This window comes from Suricata suricatta, chromosome 2 (assembly GCF_006229205.1).
Source record: "Suricata suricatta isolate VVHF042 chromosome 2, meerkat_22Aug2017_6uvM2_HiC, whole genome shotgun sequence".
Lineage (NCBI taxonomy): Eukaryota > Metazoa > Chordata > Mammalia > Carnivora > Herpestidae > Suricata > Suricata suricatta.
In genome coordinates, this window is record NC_043701.1 from 68099234 (window position 1) to 68117072 (window position 17839).

The 17839-nt window shown below is 37.9% G+C and overlaps 1 protein-coding gene across 2 annotated transcripts in view; it reads left to right on the forward strand.

Annotated features, from left to right (window-relative positions):
* The first annotated feature begins 4554 nt into the window (after positions 1-4554).
* CD36 (CD36 molecule) overlaps positions 4555-17839 on the forward strand; it is a 75878-nt gene continuing 62593 nt past the window's right edge. The window contains exon 1 of one of the 2 annotated variants that reach the window (XM_029928073.1): positions 4555-4726. The gene's annotated coding sequence lies outside the window, so the exon portion shown is untranslated. The remainder of the gene's footprint in view (positions 4727-17839) is intronic. The other variant, XM_029928080.1, reaches the window with a different exon arrangement.

Consider the following 17839-nt stretch of genomic DNA (forward strand, 5'->3'; position numbering starts at 1 on the left):
ACACACACACACACACACACACACACACACACACAAATCACACAGACATACTTTGTTAAATAATATGTATATATCTGTATATAGATATAGGTCCATATCCCTACACATATACATATATAAACAAATGCCTACAATTTATATACACATATATATGATCACACATATATAATATATATATATGTATATTAGAGAAACCTCTCTGTTGAGCTTAGCTTATCACAATGACACTTTCTTTCATTATTTATCCCAGGTTATCACAATACATTATGATTTGTTAAATGGTGCTTGTTTTCCTTCACTAAACAATAAGATACTTGAGAGCCCAAAGCGTGGCATTTACTTAGCCATTTTTCCCCAAAGGAGAAGCACAACCCTCTACACATCCACAGAATTTCTTTTTTTTTTCCCATAATGTTTTATTGTCAAATTGTTTTCCATACAACACCCAGTGCTCTCTCTTCCCCTTAAGTGCCCTCCACCATCACCACCACCTGTCTTCCCCCCTCCCTCCTCCCCCCAACCCTCAGTTCATTCTCAGCATTCAATAGTCTCTCAAGTTCTGCATCCCTCTCTCTCCCCAACTCTCTCTCCCTCCTCCGCTCCCCCTGGTTCTCCATTAGGTTTCTCCTGTTCTCCTGTTAGACCTATGAGTGCAAACATATGGTTTCTGTCCTTCTCTGCCTGGCTTACTTCGCTCAGCATGACACCCTCAAGGTCCATCCACTTTCCTATGAAAGGCCATATGTCATTCCCTCTCATTGCCATGTAGTACTCCATCGTGAATATATACCACACACATCCACAGAATTTCAATACATCTTGCTGTTTAATTAATAAATGATTAAATGACCACCTGTCCAATTTTAAAGGGAAGAATGCTGCTTCGGGGCTATAACGCTTCATGTAAATTCTTGGCAAAACTTTTATAACTAATGCAAATGACATTGGAAGGGAGATAAAAATAAGGCTATGAAATTTAGTAATTTGAGACTTCAAAGAAGCACTGTTAGATTATTTTTAATAGTATATATTTCTATTGATCCTCATTACTTTTGAATAACAAACAGAGCTAGAATCCTCTTCTAAAGTCAGTTTTGAGAATAAATGGTAAGAAAAGCTTTACCCTAAGCTGATGTTCAGAGGAAAGGCATCTCACACACTTACAGACTTGAGGAGAGCAAGGGAAGGGTACTATTCTTTGTCACAGCTCTCCTGCAGGTAAATGCTCCTTATGGAGAAGGTCTTCGAGTGAAATTATTCATTACATGCTAACATGGGAAAGCAAACAGACAAACACAAAAAACCCTGGTAGGAAGAGTCTGCTAATTGAATCAGTTACAAATGAGGCCCCAAATGTCTTTCAGATCCTGAATATACACACTAAGCAAGCTGATAATAATCCAAGGGCGTTTTCCAAATACGTTTTTCCTAAAAACAAGTTAGCAAGGTTAATGTGTTGAAGTGTCTTGAATATTTTCATTGTTTTCAAGTGTGTACAGGGGTTTATGCCAAATTTTCCCAACAAGGCCACAAACTATTCCTTCCCTGTTATGTTACAGAGCCAGGGATTCAAAAACACTTTACTGTTAATTCTTACACAATGGACAGAAATATAAAATAAGGGAGAAATCTTTGATTTAAAATTTGAGTTTCTCTAAAGAGAATTTTTTTCAAGCATATTATTAATTCAAAAGTCCTTAACACATTCAGTATGGCATGCTCAAAGATGAAGTCAATTCTGTTATTAATAGTTAATGAAGCCCACTGGATGATACTGGTTGGATAGAGAAGAAATATACCTAGAAGAATATCACCCTGAAGGCCTCAGACATATGATTGGGAGTTGTTGGGAGGGAGAGAGAAAATATGAGTATTCCTAATGCCACTGTATTGATGATGCTTGGCATATCTTGTTTAGACATGAATTGCTTGTTTTGGAGAAGAGGTTTTCACAAAGAAATGGGAAATTTCATAACATCTTGTGAGGAACAGTCTATCAACAGCTGGTAACAGCTGCTATTAACAGCGGGATTATGGATTCAACTTTAAATTGAACCCATAATAATAAATAATAAAAATGTAGGTTCATCAACACTTGAAGAGCAACTGACTTGGGGGGAAAAGAAAGTCTTGGGTTTGACATTCTGTGATAAAATGTTTAATTTTTAGGATAGTTGACAAGAAAATTTCTGATGACTCTCTCGATCAAGGTCAGAGATCTTGTCCTTGTTCGGTATCCCAGAGGCAGAGTCTTTTTTTTTTTTTTTTTTTTAGTTCAGTCCACCTCTATTCCTTCCTTTTCTTCACCACTCACTACTCATAAGTTGGTGCCTAGCAGGGAGTGAACAATTGAATGACAATGAATATATAATTCATGGAAAGGAAATTCATTCGGGCTTCCTATTCTTATTTATAGGACATAATCCATTTTCCAAGATGATGGTGCTTAGAATGTTGGAGGTATTCTATGATATTCATTGTGATTCATAGAAAATGTGTGATCCTAAGTTCACTGAATTTTTGTCTTCTCAGTTCTTTGATAAAATATTTTATTAATAAGCTTTTAGTTTCATAGAAAAATGTTTTACACACATAGAATGATACTTTTTTTTGAATGAACAATGTCACATTTGATGATACTTGAAAATGGGTCCCCCTCTCTTTCTCATGCAAAATCTCCCTGGTATTGGCTACCTGACCTTACCAGCTGACTCTGCAACATGGATATCCCTCCTCTATGCTGGTCATCCAATCACCAACTGCCAGACATGCTATTATGGCTGAGATGTTGTCATCAGCTCTGGAAGGTCAAATTCTGCTTACACAAAATAATGAGAACATGGGGCTCCTGGGTAACTCAGTTAGATAAGCATCCAACTCTTGATTTCAGGTCATGATCTCATGGTTTCCTGGGTTCAAGCCTAGCTTTGGGCTCCATGCTCTCAGTGTGGAGACTACTTGGGATTCTCTCTCTCTCCTCTCTCTTCCCCTCTTCTGCTCTCTCACCCTCTGTCTGTCTGTCTCACACCTTCTCTCTCTCCCAAAAATAAACTTAAAAAATTAATGAAGATGAGTTGTTAAAAAAGATAACTGTGAGAGATGAGAAATATCTCTGGTTAGAGTCATGCCTTACAGATCTAGCTTTTCCTTGTGCTGGGGACATAATGCTTTGGGGACTTCCTGGTGTCATAGCAATACTCCACAGGGACCATTTCTGTATTTTCTCTAACTTTGTCTTTAAAAAATAAAGAGAGAAGCTTTGGAATTACTCACAGGCTGGCTAATCTGATACAGATAAAGCATAGATGAAACTCATTTTTAACCTGTAACTATATTGTATGATGGGGAAAAAAAAACATACTTTCAGTCAAAATCCTGTAAGTTATACTCTTATATGAACCACTTATTAGCTATATGTCCATTGTCAAAATCTTCCCTTTTAAGCTCTAGTTTTCTATTCTGTAAAATGAAACATAAAAATATTAACTTGATTTAAAAGGATATTTTTGGATTAGGAAAGGAGAAAGAGATGATAGGATATCTACTTAGCAAAGTGCCAAGAATATAAACAGTTGTCAATACATGGGAACTATTATTTAAATACAAAAATACTAGTTTTGGTAATTTGAAAAAAGAATCATTCTCCTTTCTGGGATGGTCGGTACTACTAGTTAAAGATAAGCTTCATTTAGAAAGTGACAACCCAAAATTCATTATTTTTCTTTAATGCCATTCAGTAAAACATGCTATTGATTAAAAATATTTAATACCTCAAAACCTCTGGGGAGCAGTATGACTTTCCTAGTTCCTCTGTGTAGTTTCTTCTAATATAGAATTAGAGATCCTTAAATTATGAATCCCAGAGAATGATTTATTGTTAGAAATTTTGCCACTATACCTTCAGGGTAAGAATTTTAATCACACCTTCTCAGGCTGAAGGAACATTATTTATATGTTTACAAAGAGTAGTAAGCAAGATTCAATTTAAATAAGCTACATTACACAACCTAAAAGTTTACCTTAAACCGAAGCATCTGGGCACGCATGACACTTTCTGCCTCAAGAATTGAGACAAAGCACAAAGGACCAAATCACTATTTAGAGGATAGAGGAGAAAAGATACTGGAAAGTTTACCAAATAGATACTCACGTTTAAGGACTCACTGCAAAAAAATCCTTTTAAAAAAACGTGAAAAACTAATTATTAATGTTCATTAACATGTCGCTTTTATACCTCACCAAGAAAGGTGAATTCGAGCCTGTCTCTATACTATGCCACAAATGGTAATTACAGAGAGAAGCAAATTGATTATTAATGCCTATTTGAATTTTCATGTTTCATAAGCACTGAAACTATTTTTTAAGGGGCATAACAGGTTTTAACAGGAAAAGGATTAATGGTTTTATTTTCCTCAAGCAAGGCACAAAATAAATGAGATTTTTCAAGCTAACTTTCATTCCATCTGGCTCAGGTGTCAGGGATCTATATTTATCTTGTGTTAGGCATGCGCCTGAAGTGCTGGAAGGCTCGGGCTGTCCATGTCTTTCAGATGTCAGGATAACCTTAAAGACAGATGAATGGTCAAGACCCCGTGCCTCATTTTTGAGTTCTCAGCTGCTGCGCTGTGGCAATCATGTGTTTATTTTCTGCGTCTCCTCCTACAACAGTCTCTCTGAAGCTGACTCCAGATCCTACATCAAGACAAGGAAGCTCCCCTCGAAGTTGGTGAGCAAAATCATTTTTGTTTAGGGGTGAGACTATCAAGGTCTTTGTTGTAATGGGCTCTCATCTGGCAGATATTAATAATTATTATTTTTATCTCTTTAGGAAGATAAATACGATCTGCTGTAATACTTTAGTCTATGATGCTTCTTTTAACATGTGTAAGCTTCCAATGAAATAAATGAATTTTGAGACTTAAATTTAACATGTCCACTAGTATCTAAATTCATCCTATGAAATGTCCATTTGCACATTTTCCTGGCTTTTATTTAGAAAGTATCAGAAAATGTAGAATTCTTATTTCAAAAAGTATACTTTGACTGGCAATCTTACTTCCTCAGATTCTCTAAGCTGATATGGCTTGTCCCAATCTAGACTGAGCTATCCTATTTAAATTCTGGTTTAAAAAAAAAATTCTGGTTTACCTTCTTACGGGATTTTTAAACTAGCCTTTTGAAAAGGACACTCTAAAGCCCAATTAATTTTTTCTGTTGCAAATTGGAAAAACTTTTTTTAAATGAGACTAGAAGCTGAATGATCTTTGTTCATGGGACTCTGAAAATGTTTTTGTTGGCTTATTGTCAAGACTCACAAGTATATTTAAGAACTAACTGAACAGAGTCAATCCTCTAAACTGACTCTTAGAAGGAAAGAAGAAAGTATTGTTTCCATATATAAACATAATGATCACTAATGATCATACAAACTGTAGTGATTATAGGCACTAGATAACTTATTTTGGAAGGAAGGGGTTTTGTCACATAGCAGAACTTTGTTACATGGTGTGTTTCATAGTATGGCTATATAAGACCAGAAAACACTGCAAAGAATAATAGAGGAGTGACTTATGCAGAGAGGAAACTTACCAACATGCTTATTTAGGGACAAAACCAGATGTTGATTTAAAAATCAGTATCCTCTGACTCCCCATGCTATTTTGCAAAATCTCGAAATGGACTGGGTAGAATGTTTTACCTTTTAAAGAAGATCATTTCCTTGTATTCTTTGAAGAAATGGCCACTTGGAGCTGTGCTCAATGCTGGGGAAAGCGTTCTGGACTGATGCTTACAAAAGTGTCAACTTCCTGTGTACTTCCTGTGTCAGAACTCAGAACTCAGGTGGGGCTTGGATCAGGTGAAGAGAAATAGGCGGCCTGTGTTGTTCTCAGGTATGCCTGACTACATAATGAAAGTGGGATTTGTGAGACAGTACTTGAGACTCCTGTAATCTTGGCAAGGAAAGTAGGAATATTTTTAAATGATGTACAATACAAACACTAATTATTTGGAATCAGATCCCTTTGTAAAAGACAATGACAACTTTGCAGCTAACTGTTCTGAGAGCTTAAGGAAGAAAGCAAACACCTGAGGATAATAAAACAATTTTCACCTGGGAAAAGGTAAGCTCTTGAACTCAGAAAAATCACTGCCAGTCAAAAACAAAAAGGTGGGGATGGACAGGCTTTCCAGTGGCTAGCAAATCAATGGCCATGACCATTTAAGACTGCAGAGTAGGCCAACTAAATGGAAGGATATGTTTTGTAGAGTGAGGAAATACATAACAACCTACTGATATTAATGTGACTCTGGCTAATTTTGCTTTTAGTACCAGTTGCTAATTAAGATTATTCATTAAGGAATTTAATCTTCTTAGTGTTTGTAAGCTAAGTTTCCGAGATTTCTGAAATGAAAAAGAAATGCTTTAAAATGAATGAAAAGGGAAAATGTTTTTTTATTGCTTGGTTGTTTGTTTTTTATTGCTCTTCAGAGGAAAACTGCAAAGTTCATCACCACTTTACTACAGCTTAAAAGGAGTGGTGGGCAGTGAGAAACGGGAGCTATTGCAGGTGGAGGAGTGACACTGTTTTTATCAGGGTCCTGGGATCCTAAATCATTCAGGGTTAAGAGTGATTCTCTCCATCACAAACAATGAACTGTTTTTCATCAGGAAAATGAAACCATCTAAAACTAGCATAAGTGTACAGAGAATACAAAAAGAAACCTAGTTTAGTAAATAATTAGTTTCACTGTTTGCTGTGTTGTATCAAAGGGCAGAAATTGACTAAGCCGCTGAAGTTTTTTCTTTCACAAAAGGCTAAGAGTATGCCACTGGTTCCCCAGTGAGCTTCCCAGCCATTTCTTTATGAAGATTGATAAGGTGGATTGTGTCTTGTGTCTTCTGATAAATTAGGTGTGTGGAAAATGATTAACACTTTTAAGAAGGTGTTTTGTGGTACGCCATTGTTTAAAATGTTTTGAAATATACCTAGAGACCTTTGTCACACAAACACTGTCATCTGACAGAGGAAATGACAGCAAGTTGGCAAGCGTTATTGAGGGGCATAGCAGACAGCTTGGCTACATTCACCAAGGACTCCAGAGTGTCCCCAAATAGAAAAGCATTGTTCTTCCTTGAATGCTTGTGAAGTTTACAAGTGGAATAAGAACAGTGCTTTAAAAAGAAATACTAGTTTCATCTCTTTATATTGCTTTCCTCATTAAATCTTCCAAATAAAATGCTACATTTCTTCCATTTTATTCTTTAGGAAATTGTAAAGGATATTAGTCATGTCATAATTGGAAAAATTAAAAACACAGTCTAATAGAAATGCAGGTAGAGGCCCATTTACCGCTATTCTTTGAAATGTAATAGATGCCATAGAAAAGCGTCCTTCTTGTATCTCAATCTAGGAAGCTTTAGAAATGAAGTAATAAAAGTTAGTTTATTCACTACTGTGGTCCCATAGCAATGGCCCTAAACACAAGATCTTTTAAGAGCAGGCGAAATTTGTAGGAAGTGAGCAGGATATTTTCAACAAATATTCTTCCTTTAAGAGTGAACCCTAAAACAGCAACCCTACTTTGGTTGGGTACCTGTTGGAGCCAACTATCTTTCAGAGTCACATATTCATTGATGCATTTGTTAAAACGCATATGTATGAGCATTCACTCTGTGTCAGACACTGTTGTAGGCTCCAGAGAACGTTACTGACAATCTTGTGCTGGATGTTTAAAAGGATACAGGATCTTTTCACAGGTGGTTATCCTAAATTGTGTTTACATGGAAGTTGGAAAAAAAACCTGTTAGTAAATGATAAAGATGTAGGATGATTTTGTAGACACTTTCCCCACCACTCACACAAGCAGACCCCTCAATGAACCATCCATCTCCCGAAGAAGATAGGCTGAACAGGTGACTATTTATTACCTTTACAGAATTAGAAGGAAGATAATAGTCAGAGTTGCCCCCTCTGCCCACTCTCAGAGTCTTGCCATTGCCCCTACAAATGAAAAATGCATTTTTAAAATGCTGAATAACTTGCATAAAGCACATGGAAACACCTTTCAAATATGGTAACACAAGTGAGTGTGCACTCTAAGCTTTGGGTTTCATAGCCCTGTAATGTTTGTTGAAATGTTTCATTTGAAATGGGGAACAAACACTAATCCAAATCTTAGCTCAGTCTCTTGGAGGGAAAGAGGAAGGCCTCTAGCTTCTATGGAAACCTCTCACCTCTAGTAGTAGCCTCATGCTTTTAAGAGCAGCCTGGTCAAAAGTTAGATGTAAGCACACTCCTGGATGGGCAGTTACAGTACAGGAGGACACGTGCTGTAGTGAGAACTTGCACAGTGATAAGGGCGCGTGGGCAGAGGCCTGTGCTATTCCCTCGAAAAGGCTCCTGGGCCGGGCTGTAAACTCCAGGAAGGCAGGGGTCTTCCCTGACACATAGTAAGCACTCAATAGCTAGATTTTATTCATCTATTCAAAATTACTATGTCTAAATCTTTTCTAACTGCAAATGTTCGCCTTCCACTGATTATCTCTAAGTGGGTCAAGTCCTGGAGATCATTTGTTTCACCTAATATCACTGATTTCTTAGTCCTCTCACCCCCATCCCTCCCCTCCCCCCAAACTTGTGCAAAGCTTAGATGTGTTTGTTTCTGCATTCAGTCTGAGATGTCTTCACTCTGTGTGTCAAGTTTTGAACAAAACTGGAGGAAAAACTGAGCTCTGTCAGTTCTACTCAGGGTCCATTGACCATCTTCAAGATTTGCTAACCTGGTCCCAGGTACAGATTGTGATTTCTCTTCTCACACTTTATGGGAAATCATAACATGCATAACAGTAGTTGCCTTCCACTCTAGTCACACAGAAGCCCAACATCTTCCCTGGGGCTGGAAGCAGGGGCCAGCTAGGGGTATAGGCGTGGTAATCATCTGTTGTCTTCCTCTGCCCCTTGGTCAGGGTTCCTATGTGGCTTCATTGAGAGCATCTTGCAAGTTTTTTTCTTCAGTCTTCCAAACCTCTGTGCATTGCATCCTTATACAGCACTAAAATTTTCTGTGTTACCATATGAAATCAGGAAAGGAAAAAAAGGATTAGGCAAGGAAAAAAGCAAATCCTGGGGTGCGTGGGTGGCTCATTCGGTTAAGCGTCCGGCTTCGGCTCAGGCCATGATCTCACGGTTCGTGGGTTCCAGCCCCGCGTCGGGCTCTGTGCTGACAGCTAGCTTAGAACTTGGAGCCTGCTTCAGATTCTGTGTCTCCCTCTCTCTCTGACCCTCCCCTGTCCCCACTGTCTCTCTCTGTCTCTCAAAAATAAATAAAGAACATTAAAAATTTTTTTAAAAAAGCAAATTCTGGTATTAAGAGCAGACTTCAGAAAGCTTACTATAATTATGCTCATTATCTTCTCTACCTCATTAATATTCCTCTTAAGGAATAAAGGTGCCATTTTGTTTTCTCTTAAAATCTCCCACACAGAACTTCTGTACATAGTAACCGCAAGAACATTTCTGAAGCTGAAATCCTCTAGGATAAATAAAAGCAATTGAAACTAACTGAATGGTCTTTTGTGAAAAGAAAACTACTTACTAATTATTTACCATGGCAGAGCAACAGCTATGAAGCTTGGCTTTTTTCTCAGTTTTAAAGTTGGAAGTTGACTTTCAGCTTCTCTACCATTGTTTACATTTGTTGACTGCAAAAAGCTGCAAACATTAGGAGTGGGAATAGTTCTTAGCATACATACTCTTAAACCAAGATCCACTAATTTTCTAAGTGAGGACTCCAAGGACCACAGACATCCAATGAGTTGTATGCCCTTACCTGGGCTTTGGATTGGCAGTCCCCAGTTTCCTTGTTTGCAGTTTTTCTAGGCTCCCCCTCCCTGTCAATATCTACTAGGTAACCTCATTAATTTTTACAGTTTCACCAATAATCTGTACGTTGCAGAGAACCCAAGTCTACATCTCTACCCAGTGCCTGCTGTAATGGTCTCAATATGGATGCTTTATATCTTATGCTGAAAGCATCTGACCCCTTTAAAAACATAATCTGGTCGTCTGTTCCATGATGTGCATTTTGTGTTCAAAATTAAACTGTAAGCAGCCCCAAGATAGGTGCGTCACTATGCTTGAATCCATCCTAGTGTTGAGTAAAATGTATGTACATCCATATACTCTGCAAATACTTTTGAAACAAATGGATAGGGAAAACAGTTAAGTATATCCTGCCAGTGACACCAGAGATTATAACCACTGTGATAATAATTTATATAAAATGATAAATATTTAATGAGAGGCACTGTAAACATTGGTGAAGCACCCTCTCTGTAGTCAGATTAAAGAGGTTTGAAATTTGGATCTGTCACTTACCAGCTCCGTGGCTTTGGGTCAGTTGGTAAACCTCTCTGTGCCTCTGCTTCAGCTGTAAAATAGGGATTAGAAAAGTACTTACTTCATAGGATAGCTGTTCAAAGTAACTGAGTTACTGTATATAAGATACTTAGATAAGTGTCTTGTACATGATAAGTGCTTAGAAGGGCTTTATTAAACTTATTTAATTCTCAAAATAATTTAAAACATGGGTAGGGTTATCCTCCTTTAAAGAATGAGTAATCATAGGGGCACCTGGGTGGCTCAGTTGGTAAAGTGTCCAATTCCAGCTCAGGTCATGATCTCGTGGTTCACAAATTCGAGCCCTGCGTCAGGCTCTGTGCTGACAGCTCAGAGCTTGGAGCCTGCTTCAGTTTCTTTGTCTCCATCTCTCTCTGCCCCTGTCCTAGTCACACTCTGTCTCTCTGTCTCTCTCAAAATTAAACATAAAAATAAATGAGTAAACAGAGAGATTAAGAAACTGTCCCAGAATCTTGGAGCTAGTTAAAAAGAAAAGCGGGGGAGGCTAACCTCAGCCCACCCTCACAGCGAGTTCTAGTATTCCCTTTACATTATTTTCTTTCATCTTGTTACTAGAGCCTGAAACCTGGGACTCATTCGTGATTTTTATTTTTCTCTCCTTAACCTAGCTAATTATTCACCAAGGCTTAGCTTTTCATGCTCCCTTCTAAATATCACCCCATCTCTAAATATTTCTGAAACCTTTCTCAATTTCTTCCTCTCCTGCCACTACTTTAATTCAGACCATATACTTTTCTGCCTAGACTATTTCAGGAGATTACCTCTGGCTTTCTGTCCAATCTACTCTCTATGGAGAGCTGGCACCATCTTTTAATCCTGAATTTTATTATGTATTCCTTCCCTAAAATCCTTGAGGAGCTCTATATTGCTTTCAAGAGAAATTCCTGACAGAAAGAATTCCTAGGTATTCAGGCACACATCTCCGTGTGGTTTGTTTAGATTAGGGCTTTGAGTTGTCCTCTGTGCCTGTCTCTCTAGTGTCCTGTCTTGTCTTTCCAAAACTCATACACTGTACTAAAGCTTTCTCAAAATATCTATGTTTCCTCACTGTGTGTTTATATATATATATATATATATATGGGGGGATGCCTGTGATCCCTTTACCTCCCCCCACTTTTTTTCTTTACCTGCACCTGTGTTCTGTGACTCTCAAGGAAAATAACACTTTTCCACCAAAATGTCCTTCATCTTCCTCCCCCTGCTCCTCTCCCCACATGAGTGTAGGTGACACAGTGTAGCATAATGGTCTGTTTCCAGATTTATCTTCCTCACCGTGCCATGAGCTACCTGAGGGTAACAGCAGGATTTTGTTTTGTTCATTCTCCTATTTTGTCCCAATTAGAAGTCCTGACTAAGAATTTATTTTACTCTTGCAAAGGCTACAGATTAATGAAACATTTGCCAATGCCTTGGAGAAATACAAGTATAAATAAGTGAAAAACAAAGTTGATGATAGGAAAGTATCCTTTCATTCCCTATGGTAGGAAAGTAGCTTCAAAAGCAATGTAGAATTTTGAAGAATGAGGAAAAGTTTGATAGGGCCAATGATCCAGTATTCGAACAGGTGGTAGTGATTGCAAAAATCCTGAAGTAAAAATTTGCATATCCTTTGGGTTGTGACATGGTGGTGAAGGAAGGCAGATCACAACTTGGCTCGGGTTGCAGGCATGACCGCCCAGCAAGCGCTTGCTATGTAGGCAAAGGGTTGAGGGCAAGATAAGATTAGGGAAGGACATGCGCTATGATGTTGAGCCAAACTCAGAGTCCGATCTAGTTTTAAATCCTTCCTTCTTTTGGAAAACAAGGACTGGCAAGTAAGGGCTGGAGACTAGAGAGTGAGAAGTATTATCTCCTAGCACTTTAGCTCAGTTTTAACAACTATTTAAGTCAGACTGGATTTAGCACAGCCGTTCTCAAAAAGAAAAAAAAATTGGTGTGTAAGTGAATAACTAAAAATGTTTAACTCAGTTCTCATAATGCTTGCTTTTGAGAAATCTGTTGTTATATTGCTGCTGTAATTATCTTCATCATCACTGTTGTTGGGATCACTCTTGCTGTTTTCTTAATCTATACTCAAACCCTGCACTTCCCACTCTACTGATTACTATAAAATATTTCTTTAATTTTTTTATAGCCTATTTATTTTTGAGACAGAGAGAGACAGAGCATGAGCAGGGGAGGGGCAGAGAGAAACAGAGACACAGAACCTGAAACAGGCTCCAGGCTCTGAGTTGTGAGAACAGAACCTGACAAGGGCTCGAATTCACGTGAGATCGTGACCTGAGCTGAAGTCCTAACTGAGTGAGCCACCCAGGCACCCTTGATTACCATAAAATTTTAATTCCTATCTTAATCCCTTTTAAGAAGTTTGAAATTAACCTACTATTATCTTGATGGTCCTTTACTTGGAGGGCCATTAGTTCACTAATTATATGATCTTTGCCCGTGTTTGGTAGACATCACAATAGTATACTTTCTTCAATGCTGTAGCTGAGACTCCTTCCCTTTGGTGATTTTAGGGGATTTTGTGAAAAAGACAAAATTATCCCCTAGCTTCTTTTGAAACAGGATTATAAAGCTCTTCATCATTTCAATGTCCTTCAGCTCTCGATATGTCCTTCCTGTGCCCCAGCCTACGTCCCCGCCGTGTGGCATATTCTTTTCTTCCATGTTTGATACAGCAGCTTTAACTTGAAGATCTTTGTTTAATGCCATTTTGCACACCCATAGTCATCTCTCCTGTTCCTCATCCCTATGGCATCTTCTAATTTTCCTCCTCTGAAGGTCCATTTAGTCTTACACAGCATTCTGGAGGCTTGTGGTACCAAACATGTCAGAGCTTCCTGACAACATTGGCACGAAGGGCCGACCTTGTGAAACACTTTATCACTATCAGTGCTCTTTAGCCAAAGACCTGCAAGAACACACCTGTAGCTGAAAAACTTGAGGTGATTACTCATAGCAAGGATGGCAAAGTACACCCCAGGAAAACAAGGCTGACTCAGTGAGACGGTGTTAAACTCTCATAGAATTTGGACTTTGGGAGATGCGTTGAGAGTGGGATTAAGGAAACAGAGATGTGCTCTGAATTGGATGTTGTGGGGAAGCACAGTAATTTTATCACTGGGGGTCTAATACATCTTACCTAGGAGGAGGGGAAAAAGACTAGCTAAGACTGTGATCAGCAAAGCAGCATCGATGACCCGTATTAGCTGGGAAAGGGGTGTGTGTGGTATCTCAGGGCTCATAATTGCTGTGTTTAGATGCCATTACAGAGTGCTTGGTTTTTGTCATGGGCCGTCATGATCCTAGAGTAGCCTTGTCTAAGGTTGATGTTCTGTCAAATTGTTCATATTCTACAAGAGGATACCAAGGCCTGGCTGTGAGTACCAGGCCAGTGTCCAGAAACCACCAGACCTACCAGATAGCAGCAGGGCTGTCAGGGGCTGTTTGCTCTTTCTTTCTTTTTTTTTTTTTTTTTAATGTTTTATTTATTTTTGATACAGAGAGAGACAGAGCATGAGTGGGGGGTGAGGGCAGAGAGAGAAGGAGACACAGAACCAGAAGCAGGCTCCAGGCTCTGAGCTAGCTGTCAGCACACAGCCTGACGTGGGGCTCAAACCCACGAATGTGAGATCTGACCTGAGCCGAAGTCGGAGGCTTAACCGACTGCGCCACCCAGGCGCCCCTCCTTGTACTTTTTAATGTCTTCTTTAACTTGGTTAGCCCATTTATTCTTCAGAAGTGTGTTCTTTAGTCTCCAAGTCTTTTTTATCTTTCCACATTTTTTTCTCTTTTGTGAACCGCCCAGGCGCCCCTGTTTGCCCTTTCTTATGACAAAATTCTTTGTTGCTTCGGTCATGAAACTTATTTCTAGGAAATCCACTTTCCACTACTTTGATAAGATTCTAGTTGAGTTTCTTCATAATTTCCTCCCTAAGCCCTATGCTATAGTTAATGCACTGAGTATTTTAATACAAGATCTCATTCTTTGATGCCAGCAATTTGATGGTCATTGAGAACCAAAAGAGATCAATCTGTGCACAAACTGTTTATGGAATTGATTCGGTTCCTTGCTTTTACACTATAAAAACAAATATGTTATATAAATGAAAAAATACACAATCAACAGATAAGAAATAAATGGAATAAAATCTTAATTTCACATAGTGAAAATTACTTGTGGATAAATGAAGCAGTCTTTCCACTTACTATATAGGGTAAGAGTTTAATTAATCAGAGACTGTAAAATCTTGAAGTTGGGAATTATTATAAATAAAGTATTTCTGGAAATACCCATCTAAGTTTAACTTAAACGTGGTTTAAAATATATATGTCCTATTTCCTCTTAGATATTCTATATGCCACCTAAAATAAATGGAATAATCTTACTTTTTCTTTTACATAATAGACTGTGATCATAAGTTTTGCTTAAAAGAATATCCAGTGAGTGATTCAAGTTCATGATCGAGTAATATTCAATGTTCTAGTAATGTGTGGATTGAAAATGAGTAGAAACATTAACAAATGTCTCATGCTTCTAATTTGCTTTAGAAGTTCTTATAAGTCTATAAAGGAGGTGTTGTGGGTTGGGATGGGACAGGTGGGGGGGAAGGCGATGAGATAAGGCTATAAATTAAGCTTGATTCCACAAGTCACACTTGCAAAAAATACCTTTCCGTAATGTATATTTAAGGCATTTGGAATATTGTTAAATATACCACTCTCTTTATATGTATATGCTTTTTAAACATGAGCTGCATAATAAATGCAATGTTTTAGTCCCATATGTAAGATTAAGATTTTCCATCCTTGAGTTTTTTCAATTGGTCTTAAAATAGAATAAAGGCAATAGAAAATAGAGCTTTGTTTTCCACCTCTTCTTTAGTTATCATATTATCTTAATAAAGGGAAGTCTTAGTTCAGAGCCTCATGTCTTCTCAGTGTTCATTAGTATGTGTAGACTCTCATCCCAATTTATTGTCTTTAATTTGACCCTTTATAAGTAAGAACTGTCATCTTAGCATTTCCCCTTCTTAATGTTACTTAATGACTCTATTCTGCTTACAAAATACAATTTAAGTTTCTTGCAAGAATCGTGCAAATGGCTTCAAAATCTGATTTCTGCTCATCTTCCTCACCTTTTGCCATTTCCCTGCAAATAATTTTGTGGTCTTCCAAATACATCATTCCCTTCTGGCTTTGAATTTATACATGCTGTTCCTTCTGCTTGCCCTGCCTTTTCTCCCTCTAGCACAATTAAAAACTGTCCATGTATCCTTTGACACCTTTCCATTAATTTATAGTGTATCTCCTTTCAATGAAACTATGATCTATGAAAGACATTTTTTTTTCCATCTTTGTGTCCCAGCACCAAGATCAAAGTCTGGATATATTCATTGGTCAGGAAGTGTTTAAATGAATATATGAGTTAATGAGTTCCCAAATACCTTTCTTCCCTTTTAATCCAAAGCTTGGAACTTTATTCTACTCTTTATATTTTCTCTCAAATAAGCTTAGAGGGAAAGCTTCATGAAAACTCTTGGAATTTTCTCCAATGGTAGTTCCCAAGTGTAAAAATGATGAGGCTACATAATTATTTATTATTCATCAAATAAATCTGAATTCAAGTGCTACATATTTTCTGACATTAAATAAATTTTGTAACCTCTCAGTATCTCAGCTTCCCCATTTGTAAAATGGGTGAATAGTTATCTTATGTTTAATATTTTAAAAGCCAAACTATATATACAAAAATTTGGAACTCCATTTCCTCATCTGAGAAATAAATCATTTAGGTTAAATGACTTTTCACATCCCTTGCAGGTTTCAGATTTAGGAGACATGAATTTTGGTTCCTGTTCTCTTACTATCTGTGATTTTGAGAAGACAAGTTTTCAGGTCCTCTCTCTGCCTCTTAGCTAAAATGAGGAGGGTTGTACCAGATGATCTATAAGGAATCTTATAATCTAAGTTTACTTGATCATCTGTTATCTAAATTTATACCTCCATTTCCTTTCTTTTGTATATACTTATTACCATACAGTTTCCCAGGCTTGTTTTTAAAATTGGTTGACAAATGAATCTAATTTCAACAGGGGAAAGTGTTCTAGATTTACAGATTTACAGGCTAGGAGCTGGTAAGTAACAGGCTATATAATATCTTGGTCAAATTCCAAACACAGAAGTAAATTTTGGTGTGTTGATTTTCTGATCTACAGAATTCTATAGCAACTATTTATGGACTTCAAAAAATTTTTGGATTACACAGAGATGTCAGCTAAATAGCAGTTTTAGAAATTTCTAGCACCCATTCTGTCCCAGAAACATCAATTTGAACAACTCCCTTACATGAAAATACCTTTGCAAGAACTAAGGATTAGAGTTGAGGATTTATAGTACCTATGTGAAGCAGGTACTCTATTTTTATAGAGACACTGAGACTGTAGCAGATGGCCTCAATCCTTTCACTAAAGTAGAAAATAAAACAATTTCCTGAGCAGATATAGTTCCTAGGAAATTGTTAAGAGAATGAAGATGCAGCACAACCAGGAGAGTGAAGGGAAGAGACACAAGGTAGGAAAAGAAGTAAAGGATTGGTAAGTAGTTACAGGCACAGCTCACTTCAGATATAATCTTGTTTTGGGGCTCCAGGGTGGCTCAGTGGGTTAAGATTTGGACTTTGGCTCAAGTCCTGATCTCGTGGTTCAGGAGTTCGAGCCCCACATTGAGTTTTCTGCTACCAGTGCAGAGCCCACTTTCTCTGTCTCCCTCTCTCTGCCCCTTCCCTGCTCCTGTGCAGGCGCTCGCTCGCTCGCTCTCTCTCTCTCTCTCTCTCTCTCTCTCTCTCTCTCCCCCCCCAAATAAATAAACATTAAAAAATTAAAAGAAACAGTATTATTTTAAAATGCATTTGATTATCAAATGAATGTGATTGAAAAAAAAATAGTATTTTAGCACCTAAAGATAAAAAGACAATTGCCCAATTTTCCATACCTTCACCCATTCCCCATGCCTCTTTCCAGGAGAAAAATACCGTGAACTATTTCTAAATAACATAATTATAGTGTTATTCCTTGATTTTATAAAATGTATTCTCTTTTACACGTAAGCCTTTCATTTGTTCCTGGGGAGAAGGATCTAGCTCTGATGGTACACCACAGAACCCTTTCTCCATTTCACTCACTTGATATATTCACCTTTCCTGAGAGCACTGACTCTCTGCCTTCATGTTATACACTTTCTTAAAGGGAGAGCCTCAAGTTTGGAATGAGCGCTTTCTTTCTGGTAAAATTTATTTTTTCCTGGTGGTGACAACTCCTGCCTAAAGTCCTCTGTCATTTTCCTGATGCAACACTAACTTCGCCACCCCCACATCCCAAGACCTGTGACATAATTCTTATCCTGGAACACCTTTT